Source organism: Mus caroli, chromosome 5 (genome assembly GCF_900094665.2).
Source record: "Mus caroli chromosome 5, CAROLI_EIJ_v1.1, whole genome shotgun sequence".
Taxonomy (NCBI): Eukaryota; Metazoa; Chordata; class Mammalia; order Rodentia; family Muridae; genus Mus; species Mus caroli.
Window position 1 is genome coordinate 1843745 of NC_034574.1, and position 14409 is coordinate 1858153.

At 41.1% G+C, this 14409-nt stretch overlaps 1 protein-coding gene across 7 annotated transcripts in view; it reads right to left on the reverse strand.

The window, feature by feature from the left end:
• The window catches only part of Cdk14 (cyclin dependent kinase 14), a 574714-nt gene that overhangs the window by 130044 nt on the left and 430261 nt on the right, over positions 1 to 14409 (reverse strand). The window lies entirely within an intron of this gene.

Sequence of the window (14409 nt, forward strand, 5' to 3'; positions counted from 1 at the left end):
GTGTGTGTGTGTGTGTGTGTGTGTGTGTGTGGTGTGACAGAGAGAGAGAGAGAGAGAGAGAGAGAGAGAGAATGAATGAGAGAACGAGAGAACCAGCCATCCATCTGCCTAATTGTAAATGTCCATTGTTCTGAAGATGTTCCTTAACAGGATCTATTCACTTTAATAGGATGTATAATTTCTGATTGACATGGACAGCATTGTGAGGCACAGTGAAATTCAGGCAGCTAGAGTGGTAGAGCTGGTGAAAGGATTCTATGTCTAAGACTGAAATGACAAGGGAGGGAGAAACTCGAATAAGAGTTCTTTGCCAAAGTTTTTAGAAAAGTATTATCTAAAGTCTGATATTTGAAAAGCAAAAAATATTTAAAAATTTAATTACATCAAATGTCCTTGTAGAACAAATTGAATTCTCTTAACTTTGTAGTCTCTACAAAGCAATTTGAGTAATTTGTATCATTTAGGAAGAACAAGAAGCCTATTACAGATAAAACCAACACAACCTTACATTTACAAGTAAATTATTATTCTTACACTTAATTAATGACTACACATAAATATTAGTTCTAAGTTATGCCTCCATTTAAAGCTTGACAAGATACGCTAATAGAATTTTTAGAAATATGTCATTTTTATCTATGTATAAGAGACACAGTGGAAATAAAATGTATCATAGGAAATGGGAGTAAAAAATGAAAATACTGAAGCTTCACTGTTCCATGTGTATCACCACCCACATCAAATCTCAATTCTGTCAGGATATACTCCCTACACATGTACCTACGAGTCAGCAGATGCTCTGGGCATACAGAACTGACTACAGTTGACACTCAAGTGTAAACATGCAAAATTACAGATTCTGAGAGGGAAACACTCACACATGTATACAGACAAAGCCCCCAAAGTCAGAGTGACTAAACAGTGGTGTCCTTTTCCACATGAGGAAAACTAAACTGTAGTAATGCAGGAATGCACACACTATTTCCTGCACCCCACATCTTCCTGACTAGCCAGATACACAGCTTTAAGAGCAAGCATATCTAGTATCTAGAAACAAAAATATATTGAAATGAATGCCCAGAATAAAAAACTAGTGTATTTGATAACAAACAGTCAACTACTTGTACACATAATGGCATCTGATTATTCCAGTATTTGCATATGCATGCTCTGCCCTGTTCACCTTCAGCTGAACGCACTGTTACTTGTTTCTGTCATGTTAGCTCTCTCTTCCCAATCATGTTAAACTAGGGGTTTAGAGTGTAGTTAAAGCACTGGCTAAGTCAGCTTCACCAAGGAGTGCAATTAATTTAAACCTGCAGGCTGACTTTCACCTTCTCTTGTTGAGGGACACTACAGAGGATGGTCGCAGCACAGCAGGGGACCAGGGGGAAGAGCCTGCAGAGGAGAAATGACGTGCTAGGTAGGCATCATGACTTGGGGCAGCAGACTGGTGTGCTCTGCAACTTGGAGATATTCCATAGGCAAGCAACTGCAGAGCAATGTACGTACGTATGTAAAGCTTTACTGCTTAAAAGCAACCCACCCAACACGGCTTGAAGCAAACTGTGACCCTCCGGAAGATAAAGCCTTGACTGGCTTTCATGCATGTGCTTATAGGTACGCACTGTGTTACCCAAGCACTTCATTTTAAATTCTAGTCTTCTCTTCTCCCCGATGCTCCTGTAACTTACAAGATTCTGCTGTGTTTAGAACTTCAATAACACGAGGACATAGCGCATAGAAAGTTCAACCAACCAATTAAAAGACACCCCACTCCAGTTTGTGCAAAAGATATGAAAGGCTGAATGTGGATATTTCTCTCTTGGGAAGAGTGAGCAAGGAGAGGGGCAGCAGAGAGATCATAAAATGTCTCAAAAATAGGTTTGATATTCTGTAACATATTAGTACCACAGAATGTCAATTTGCTTAGAACTTGATATAAAAATGACTATATGTATTTGTGGATATATATATACATATATATCCCAATTAAACACAAAGGAATAAGACGAAGACAATTGAACACACACACACAACCCAGAAAATAAAAAGGCCATGAATTTCAAAGAGAGCAGGGGTTGGGTGCATGAGAGAGGGTCTGAAGACAGGAAAAGGAACAAATGACATTATAATCTCAGGATGTAAAACATAACGTACAGACTACCACCTGTCTACTGTGCTAGTCACTCTTCAGAATGGATCTATTTGGCTGTTCGAAATTTGAATTTATAATTCCTTTATATTTTAATAAGTTCATTTTCTCAGCTGGTCAAAAGAAAAGTGAACATAATGAAAGAACCATGGCTATCGTGAAGGCCCCTCTCATCTGGCAGGGGCATAACTGTATGGAGCAACCCCAGCGCCTTTCTTGGGATTGCTTCATGGAGAAAGCCCGCTTGGTTCTGGGTGAATAATTAGCATAGCCATGGATCACTGTGCTTATATTCCAAGCGAGCACCCTAATTGTATGTTTATATAACAGATAATATCCTCAAATCCTTTTGGGTATAAGTAACAGGACCCGTTCACTCTCTCACTCATGTCACAAACACTATGTGTAGGTCAGCCCTGTGTCAGGTGCCATGAATACAGAAGGGAACAAAAGAGGTAGAAGGGCAAGCAGCCTACAGGCAAATACACAAAGCAACATGCTGGGCCCTTCACAGAAGCAAATCAGACTCACAGACGTTCATGAAAACCAGAAAGGTTATTTTATGTTCTGGTATTTATGAGGGAAACCAAGCAAGACATGAACATTCCAGCTAGGGGTCTGATACAGGTCTTTTAAAAGCCAGATCTGACAGTCCTTGAAACACAAATATGAAGAAATTCACATATACCAGAAAAGAGCTCATTCCAGAGAAAAGATCGGTGTCTCTCAAACTCTGAGGACTTTAGTTGTGTTAATGCCAAAATACCAGAGTGATTGCATTCTAGCAACACTACCTCTGCTGTGCAACTGTGAGGCACATCTTTATAAGAGACTTGAAATCCCAACACACCATGTTTGTGAGTTGATAGATTCTCGAGCAAGAGCACTGAAAGGCTTTGACATGACACAGGCGTCCTCAAGCGGAAACATAGCACACTGTCATTGCTCCCCCAGAGGACTATGTTAAAATGCTGAGGAAGCACCCTCTGACCTCAGCATGTGCCTGGCTACCACAGTCATCCTCTAGTTCCCAATGCTTTGCTCTTTTGAGTCCAGACTCAAGCATTGCACTCTAGTCATTAAACATTTCCATCTTTGGTAGTGCACATATTCATGTGGGTTCAGGAACATCTCTGGGGGAGGTACTGCAGCCATCTGTACTTCCTCCATCCCAAGACAGAGCACCTCTGTCTCCACCAGGTGACTCTTCTAGAGGGCATTTATGAATGCTTCAGAGTGGACTCTTTACAGTATCAAACTTTCAACTCTAAAAGAAGGAGAGAGAACGAAAGTAGATATGTTCCCACCATGGTAGAAAGCAGCTGGAGTGGTGATACCCACAGCCCAGAGGCCTGCGGGAGTACTGGGGGTGGGGAGGCTAACCCCTTCCTCTTACAAGCAAGCAGAGAGAGGCACATGCTGTGGTGCCTGTGATGCGGGTTAGTGGCAAAGGCTCAAGTGGGACTATGTGCTCCAGACTCTTGTTACCAAAGAGTGGGGGATGCTCATGCCTCCCATGCAGCCTCCAAATACAAATTCACTGTCTTACCCAGAGCAAGGGTAAGCGACTGCTGAGCAAGGGACAGCACTGCACTGCACACAGGTGGATACTGAAGCACAGACACTGGAGGACCTGTGCGTAACAGACAGCTCACAGATAGTGCTGGGCTATGAAGGTGCACTGTCCAGAGTTGAAGTCTATGCTCCAGTTATTACAAGAAGAGGTATGTCTTGGTTGTGAGAGACTTGAAGTTTTACTCTGAAGTCACAGAGCCAGATCAACGCTCCTTCAGGAGTAACAGAAAATCGGAATATAAACAACTTTGTCAAGAGGCAGAGGCAGGTGAATTTCTGAGTTCGAGGCCAGCCTGGTCTACAAAATGAGTTCCAGGACANCCTGTCTTGAAAAACAAAACAAAAAAATTTAAATGTTTGCAAGTTGAATGTGTGTGTGTGTGTGTGTGTGTGTGTGTGTGTGTGTGTGTGTGTGTGTATGTGTGTGTGTGTATTCGTGTGATTATACAGAGAAACCCTCTCTTGAAAAACCAAAAAAAAAAAAAACAAAAACAAAAACAAACAAACAAACAAACAAACAAAAAAACCCAAAACAAAACAAAAAACCCAATAACACAACTTTGTCAACTTTCCTCATCTATAACATTCTGTCTATTTGCTTCCTGACTGACTTCACCTTTACCTGTAGGTGAAGCTATGAACTTCTGGAAATTTTTGTCTTTAGTTCCCATCTTCCTATCAGAGTAGTTACAGACACATGCTGTCACAAGCAGTTAGGGTTCTGGAGATAAAAACTCAGATTTTCATGCTTGCAGGGTGAGTATTTTACCCACTTAGCCATCTTTCCACCTCAATGGTCTGACGAAGATTTTAAACTACAGCAGCATGAAGTTGTTACTCTTCTCTTAGGCAGGAGACCGAGAAGGGGTGAATGGATTAACAGTGAGCCAATAATTACACCCTCCTTTCGTTACGAGTGAGACACTTCAGTCCCCCACCGCGCCTGTGTTCACGGTGCAGTATCAGTGGTATTGACTTAGTAGAGGCTTGAAAAGTGCTCATAGCTGAGGCTTCCATCTTCTGTTCCTGCCTTTCCGGAGGAAAAAGCAGCATTTTTCCATATCGGTAACTCCATGAAGGATGAGAAAACAAAACCAACCTGCATCCTGGAACCAGGACTTCTAAGAACCAGACAAGCTCAAGCAATCCTCAACTTACCACGCAGGCAAAACAAGTAACCTACCCTTCCCAGTGGATGGCTGTGATTCGTGTGTGCAGTTGGGTAGCTGTTTTGTGAACTATCACAGGCAGCTTGACTGCTGACCACAGTGTGATTGTGGTTCAGGTTATAGTGTGTTATCAAACCTGGCTTTCCTTCTACACCTTCAGCTTCATCTCTCTAGCCTGACTACCTGCTCTGCTAGAAAGACCTCACAGGGCTGGCAAAAGCACTTGGTGAACAGGAAACAGCTACCAACACCAAGTACTAGCCACAAACTAGCACAGACAGGTTTGCATTTATTTTGTTTCTAAAAATTCTCAAAACAACAAAATGCACGTAACATCTGAGATTACTGAGCGCCACACTACACTTTGTGATCTCAGTGTTCCCAAGGGTTGAAGACAGTAAGCATTTTCTACCACCATCTGGTCAACCACTTATCGTGGCTGTCTCACAGTGGCATGGAATTACTCATGTGGGAAGATACAAGAGTTACAAAGGAATTTTTACATTGTGGATTTCTACTTACACACTTGCTGACATTTATTTGTGAACAGGATAGCTATAACCCACCAAGAAACTAAAGAATGCCCAGCTAGTTTACAGTAATGCTTCTGACATATACCAACTTAATCAAATGTAGGCCACGCTGGTCTCAAATTCAGAGACCTGCCTGCCTCTGCCTCCTGAGTGCTGGGATTAATGGCGTGAGCCACCGTCCTCAACGGCACATAATTCATTATCTATACACTCAGGGCAAAAGTTTAACTTTATCACATAAGTATGACAGTAACCAAATCATACAAACTAGGCAGCAGGCAGTAGGAAGGGCTTTCTGTGGTAACCAACATTGTGTATCTACTTTGGTGAGATGAAGTGTGGTTAACACTGAGGCTGAGAATTTTAAAATTCTCAGGCCCAGGGAGAGCAGAACATGTTTTTGTTTTTAATTAAACATTAAGAAATCCACTTTGAAGAAGCTCACTTTCCCTTGAGAACTTGTTTCATGTTTTCTGATACTCCGTAGACATTCTATTGGTTTCCACGATTATTGACCTTACTGGTGAAAGTGAGTGGGAAATTCTTTAAGCAGACTAGTGGACGTGGGTACACACAGCCTCTGCTCTGCTTAACTGACTGCTACACTCCACACAGCATCTGCTACTGGAGATGGTGCTATTTCAGTGGTTAACGCAATACCCAGCTCCTTTCTATTTCCTTTTATGTCATTGGCTATACCCCTGACATAGCATGTCAAATCCCCATCCAATGACAGACACAGGGGGAGGATGTCCCTGTGTCTGTGATGTCACTGTTCACTGGTATGACAGTAATTTCCCTCTGAGTCAAGATTAACTTTTCCAGACATTCTCTCCCGGAGAGCTGCAGGCAGAAAGGACCAATCAAGAACAATTCACACAATGTGAAACCTCTTTCCAGCTCCGACTTAGGTCTGTTACACTGTGTAGCCAGTAGCCCTTTGAAAGGCTAAAGATCCATTCCCTTCCCAGCTCAGAGCTTCTCACTATTTTTCAAATGAGATCTCAACTCCTCCCCTATGGCCTTCCAAAGCCTGGGTCTCTACAGTGTCTTCCTGCTTCCCTGTGGTCACATTTCTGCAGCCACACTTGGGACCTGGCATTTGTCATGATCTGTGCTCTCTCTGGCCTGTGAGCTTCTTAGGTTGGTCTTCCTTGGTGACAGCTGTTTCTCTAGCTCCTGGAGAACACCCACTCTCAGTGCAGACTCCTGAGTAAGTATGCAAAGCACCGTTACTTCTGGCTGAACAGACTCTCCCCTTGCTTACCATTCCCTCTCTAATTTACACCTACCAGTGACCTCCAGTAACACTGTCCCATAGTCAGAACACTAAGGAAAGTCTGTCCTTCCTGTCACTTTTTCATTTTTTAACTTCCTCTTCTCTTCAAAGTTCACATATCCCCATCCTTCCCCTAGCAGCTACAGGAAGTAGATGATTGCTATCAGAGGAAGAAATTTTCTAGAGTAATGTAGGCATTCCTATGTTCTCTATCCTATTAAAAACAACACTTCAGGAACCACATTTCTGTAAGAAATCACAATTAAATTCATGGGGACACACACACACACACACACACACACACACACAGGGGTGTGTGTGTGAGAGCGATAAATGAGAATGGTGGTAAATTTGACCAAAATATGTTGTATGCATTATGAAAATGTCAAGCTGAACTCAATCATCATATATGATGATTGTCTGCTAACAGATCTTTTAAAGACTCATGTAACCCACACACTTACTAATTACATGACTTTTGGTTGACATAGGTGGTAGCTCACAGTTAGAGAAAGCTTTGAAAATCCCAAACATACATCAGTAAACCGTTCAGCAAAGCAATTGGAAATAAGGGCTGAATTGCTGCACAATAATTTTGTGCTAAGCTGTGTGTGTGTGTGTGTGTGTGTGTGTGTGTGTGTGAACATGTGCATTTTTGTATGTGTCTTTTGTGTGTATGTGTGGATGCAGGTATGTGCATACTTCAGATACCTCTCTGTCTGTTTCCTCCTCCCCAAGGATAGAGTTATCAGCAAGCAGCACATCAGTGGCTTCTTTGGTAGACTCTAGGGATCTGAAGTCAGGCTCTTGTGCTGGTGTAGCAGGCACTTTCCTCATTTCCCATCTCCCTTGCTCCTTCTACTCACTCGCACACGGTAAATAACTGTTCCAGCAACCATACTATAACATAGATTTAACCTATAATTGTGATGGTTGCTATCAAGCAAGAAAAACAATTTCCTAGGCAAAGCATAAAAAGCAAGTGGGAAAGGGACTAGCAAGCAGAAGACACATGATTTTAATGATGAAAACATTATTTTAGAACCATGAACTTTTAAAGTTAAAAAATATGATATATATTATATAAAAATAAAAATATATCAATTAAATTATCTAACTTAGTCATGGTAAAAGTAGTTAGAATTAATAATGATGAATGTGTAAAAACAGTTTTGCATTTAATTTTTGTAGAAGTCATTGGACTGGATGGAATAGACACCATCTCTTTTGAAGAATAAAGGAGGAATCTTTGCAAGTAGGGGTGTCTCTGCAACAAGTAGGGATGTCTCTGCAACAAGTAGGGGGTGTCTCTGCAAGTAGGGGTGTCTCTGCAACAAGTAGGGATGTCTCTGCAATAAGTATGGGGTGTCTCTGCAAGTAGGGGTATCTCTGTGAGTAGGAATGTTTCTGCAAGTAGGGGTGTCTCTGCAAGTAGGGGGTGTCTCTGCAAGTAGGGGGTGTCTCTGTAAGTACAGGGTGTCTCTGCAAGTACAGGGTGTCTCTGCAAGTAGGTATGTCTCTGCAAGTAGGGGGTGTCTCTGCAAGTAGGGATGTCTCTGCAAGTACTGGGTGTCTCTGCAAGTAGGGGGTATCTCTGCAAGTAGGGGGTATCTCTGCAAGTAGGGGGTATCTCTGCAAGTAGGGGGTATCTCTGCAAGTAGGGGTGTCTCTACAAGTAGGGGTGTCTCTGCAAGTAAGAATGTCTCTGCAAGTAGGGGTGTCTGTGAAGGGAGCAGTATGACACCAACACAGCCTCTCTCTCATCTTCAGGCATGACATCCTACCCAGTAGGAATTCTTGCTCCCTCCAAAACTTTCCAGTTACCTTATAAAAGCCTTGAGAAGACACAGGTGGTGCCTAAGCCAATGGCCTAAACCTCCTTGGCTGTGGAGAGGGCCAAAGTCACATTTCCTGTCCCAGGTACTGAAGACTGCAACCTCAGCAGTGGCAAGGGACATTTTGTTCCACAAGATGCCAAGCTCATACTTGCCACCAGTGCTGACATTTAGCTTGTCTAGCTCTGGAATCAGTGTCCTTAATCCTATACTATATGTCACTAAAGATGCTTTGAAATAGGTAATATGTGGAAGGATCATGTTTCTAATCACTCTAGGACAGTCCTGGCCCTTATTTGTTGTCCTGGGACACTCATGGTCCATTCTTGTTGTCCTGGTGAAAGTATTAATTGTACCACTTTTCAAGAAAGATTTTGGAAGTCAAATCATCTGAAACACTTTTTTAGAATTGACAGCTTAGTGTAAGAGCTGGTGTGGAGGGCTTACAGATGCCCAGTGAGCAGCTGGATGGGCAATGAAAGATGCTTGTGGGGAGACAGCTCTTTAGTAAGTTATGGCAGGCAGAGACGAGCCTGGGAGTTGATCCTCCCAGCTCTAGCTATAAAAGGCAAATCTTCTTTAAGAGAGATACTAGGGTTGGGGCAAACTCAGAGATGGGAATTCCCTCAGCTGTAAAATAGGACTCTGATGTTAGTGAAATAATATAGTAACTTAGACTCATTGTGAATATCAAATGAGATAAGGTAGTAAAACTTTTTTAAAGTAATGAGGTAGCACTGAGTAGTAAGCTACCAAGGTAGGATACTTCTGAAATCACTTATTTCCTCCCTTTGAAAATAGAAGCCTGGATCTACTTGACTCAAGAAACCCTGTCTGTGCCTACGCAGGAGTTAGGGAGAGATTTTCCACTTCATTACAAGCACCTCGTATAACCAAATCCACATGAAATGCTGATCCAAAGGCCATGTGTCTGCATGCTTGGTCTGGACATAATATGTCTGAAACACCACCATCTTTCACGGTTTCTTCTTCACTGGTAAATTTTTCTTTCTTTATCATAAGGCATCCCATCTTCCTCTGCATTTCTTCAATTGAACAGCCTCTCACATTTGGATGACTAACTTGCCCTGAGAAATGATGTAACCACTTTAGATATGCCCTGCCGCTTGCTTGATTTTAGAAAATAGGGCTATTTTATTTGAATTTTCATTACTTATCTTTGTTTCCAGTCTGGCAGTGTTGTTTCCGCCTTGAACTTTACAGTGTCTTCCTGTCTGCACTTCTGAATAATAACTAATCACTAAGCCGTTGCTGAATGCCCCTTTGTTGGGGGAACTTAGGAGCTGGAGGGAAGAACCATTCATGCAGTCTGCCTGCTGCTTGAGTCTGAAGCCATTTGTACAGACTTGGACCAGAAATTTTGTACATATTATAAGAACACAGACATGATATTTTCTTCAAGGGATGTCTATATTTATGTACGACCTAGAACACAACAGTAAAATAAAACACTTTGAAATGCTTTCTCTTGTATGAATGCATACACAAATTGTGCGTTAGTGTGTGTGTGTGTGTGTGTGTGTGTGTGTGTGTGTGTGAGTTAGTTAGGATTTGGTATTAAGACACCATGCCACTACTGTTATGCAAATATCACAGTAATTTTTTCCTTTAGACAAAACATATTGATAGGTAATTCATAGAAGACAAAACATAACAGTAAGGACTATGTTCAACTTTGCTTTAAATTTGAGAGGGTCTTGGAAGGCTGCAGGACCAGGCAAGCACTTTGTGCCCAGAACTCCAGTCGATTGGCCTCACAAGTCAGTTCAGGACCCAGGCTTCAGCTCCAGTGTGCTCAGTGTCCTGTGAGAGTCTGGAGCTTTGGTTCTAGTGCTCTCTGAGCACATTATAGCTGTGAAGTTTCTGAAGTGCCAGAGGTCACTGCAGGACCCTCATTCACTGTAGATGGAGGTGCAAAGTCATGTAATCACTGTGGGAATCAGTTTAAAGATTTCTCAAAAAATTAAAATAAGATCAACTCATGTTACTGTACTATTTCACACCTGAACAGCTTCCCAGAGGACTACATATCCTCCCTCCTGGGAAATACATGAGACCCATGGTCACTGCTGCTCCCTTCACTGCAGAAACAACAGAAATCAACCAGTTCAAATATTGGCATATATATCTGCTATCTATCCTTCTATCCTTCTATCTATCTATCATATATATATATATATATATATATATATATATATATATATATACACACACACACACATATATACATATATATATTCACACACATATGTATATATGAATGAATATTACTCAATTTTAAAGAAAAAATATAATCACAAAATTTGCAGGAAAAAGAATGGACTTAGAATGTATAATATTAAGCAAGGTAACACAATATCAGAAAGAAAAAACATATACATAATCTAGCTAATAATACAGGAATATGCATAAACACATGGATGTGGGTAGAGTACAACATGTGGGTAAGAGAACAAGGGAGATTAAATATTAGGTTGTGGTGAGGAAGAATGAAACTCGGGTAATGAACAGGATTTACCAACAGGGATACAAGGTAAATGTTTTTCTCATTCTAATCCTCTCATGAGATTTTTTAGGTTTTGGTAGCAGATAAGTGCATAAAAATGTTTCAATAGTGAAAGTATAAAGTCCAATGTCAGGAGTCTGCAAAGCATCTGTTAGAATAGCTATTCTAACCATAGTCAGTGAATAGCACAGTCCTCAAGGCTGATTAATTACAATGTATGGTATTTTTTTATGTAACACTTTTGGGGAATAAAGATAATAAAAATAGAAAAATCCTCTTAAGCAGTTCAAATCTAGAGAAGCAAAGGGCTTCAGTGATAAGAGAGAAACCACTCTAAATTATCAACCCCCTAGAAATGAGTAGGGAGCTGACAAAGGTTACATCTTTCAGTTGTAAACTGAGCAAAAGCCATAAATAGTTTACAGTAGAGGAAAAGCTGGAACAGGTAAACAGATGCCCAACCTCCAATTAGAGGAAGCATGCAAACTGACATTAGAGAAAGATTTATTTAGACAGTTGATTGGTTGAGTCTGGGCACACACTCTTGAGTGGAGAAGACTGTGGGGAAGCATCCTGGTATTGCCAACACAAAGACAAAGGGGGCATTGCTTTAGGATGTTAAACGTCAAAAATCACAACTGCTTATTCTTGTTGACTCTTTAACTCCATTTCTCTCTATTTACCTCTTAAATGTAGCTGTTACCACATTGATATTTCTAATAGTACAATACTGAAGACAGTGCAAATCTGCACAGTTAGAGTGGGTTAAATCCGTGCAGCAGGAAACTGTAGCAATCAGAAACAACAGGGAGCCCAGCGAATTCTAGACAGTGACACAGGGAGATATGTAAGATACACTAGTGAGAAAAACAAGACACAACTGTAGTTTATGTAGGAATATAATATATATTCACGAGCAGCTAGTGCATCAGAGAAGAAGCCTCATGTCAGGAAGGGCAGTGGATTCTGGGGAAGCGGGGAGATGGGTGAAAGGGCAGAGAGAAAGCTTTGCACTATGGGATTGTTCCATTGTTCAAAATGAATACATTTATTCTGTTAAAGAGTCAAGGAGATGTCTCAGTGGGTAGACCTGCTTGCCATCAAGGCTGATGACCGGAGTTCAATCCCTAAAACCCTTATGGTGGAAAGAAAGAACTAATATATGCAAGTTAGCCTCTGATGCCCACCTACGGGCGCGCGTGCCCCCCCCCCCCACACACACACAATTTTTTTCTAATTAAAGAAAGTATGCTCTTATCGCTTTTCTCCCCTTTTAGAATCTCTGCAGCTCTCTTTGGGGATAGAATATAAAGGTGAGGAGCAGGGTGCGACAGGGGACCCCTAGACTGCTAGTGTCCTTTCCCTTGTGTTTTCTTCCCTTGGAGTATAAAGGCTGTGAACTCTGAGACTAAGACTCCCTGATGGTCTGGCTGGGCTGTGTGAAAGGGATCGGTCTCCTCTCAGTTTATAATCATGTCTCTGTTATTGGAACCTTACCCCATCCTGACGTGCTATTCTTCTGGACACCCAATATAATGCCTGCCATGTCTGCTGCTGCAGCGCTCACACAGCATTTAACATATCTATTCTCATTTATACATTTCTACCAGAGGAGTGTCATGAATTAGACCATTTCTGTAAGCAGTCAGTGTAACTCAGAGCACCACTAATTTCTGAATATCAGGTATGTACAGTGTATACATAGTTCTCCAGCTCCTGAGGTTCGCAATCTGCTAAGTTCATCTGTCTTATACTTTCTATGTAAAAGCATTAGGTACTTCCGTGTGTATGGATGAAGCTAAGCTCTATGAGCACAGAAATAGAGAAATTGCTTCATATTTTCTAGTCTAGGCATTTGGTAGGTGAAATGACTATCTTACTTGGTCCTTTATGTATATTACTTTATTCATTTAAAATATTATTTGCTTGTTTATCTTGGTAAATGCTAGGACATTATTCTGCCAGTGAGCTAAACTCTGGCTTCTCAGGCTGCTCTATTTTGTGTCTTGGAATCCTAAAATTTCATATCCTAACAAGATTGCTAACCTGAAAGGCCCATGGTGCTTACAAAGAGCCATCGTCTTCCCTTAAAGCCCCACCAGGAATAAGCACACTGATTACACGATGCTTCTTGCTTAATTAAAAAAGAAAGATCTATTATAATAAATTGCCTTGTTTCTAGACTTTTTCCGAACATAGAACTCATTTATAATTTTCAGTAAAAGTACAAAGGGCCTTGGGGCTTCTGAAGAAGATAAAAGAATTCTCATCACACTGTACACTTTCAGAAGGAGAATAATGAAGAATAAAAATAGTTCCCAACTCAGTCATCCTTTGGAATTGGTAATTTATTCCTGGAGTCTCCACAGAGGAGACGCAGGAGACACTTGGCTTTGCTCAGTGAATGACTCACGGCTCTGCCTGTGAGAGGGCCGTGGCTACCAGACCCTCCTTGAAATTCCTTTGGAAACGCTATGGTCAATCTACATTTCATGTATCATGTTTTGTGACTCAAAAAGGAAAACAACAGGAGAATTATTTTTCCTGGTTTTATTCAATTTCTGACTGCAAATCTTTTATATCTTCAAAAAATATTAAGCTGTTCAGATTTTCAAGTTTCATGACTGCCATCTACTGGTGAGTGAGGAGGGGAAAACTTATTTTTGAAATATGACATCCTCAAAGTCCTCCAGTTTTACGCTTAAATATATTGCATTGAAATACAAGATGCCGCACAGCCAGAGAATCGGGAGAATTTTTATCATTGAACTCAAATCATTTGGCCATATATTACTTGCATAATTGAAGAAAGGAAAATTTGTTTTCTTTTTATAACTTATTATATTTTATAAGTATTATACAAAAGTAGTGGTATGTATGAGTTGTCTTCCAAATTAAATTTTGCTCCTGTGTGGGGTGTGTGTGCAGGGGAGAGTGTGGGTGTGTGGTGATTTCATTGATACTGGGTCTCTTCTTCAATTTCTCTTCATCTTATTTTTTTGAGACAGGGCCTCTCACTGAATCTGGAGCTCACAGATTTAGATAGATTTAACCAATCAGCAGGTTCCCGGAGACCGACCTTCCTTCCTTCCTTCCTTCCTTCCTTCCTTCCTTCCTTCCTTCCTTCCTTCCTTCCTTTCTTTCTTTTAAATATATTTTATTACGTATTTTCCTCAATTACATTTCCAATGCTATCCCAAAAGTCCCCCATACCCTCCCCCCTGCCCCCCATTTCCCTACCCACCCATTCCCATTTTTTTTTTTTTGCCCTGGCGTTCCCCTGTACTGGGGCATATAAAGTTTGTGTGTCCAATGGGCCTCTCTTTCCAGTGATGG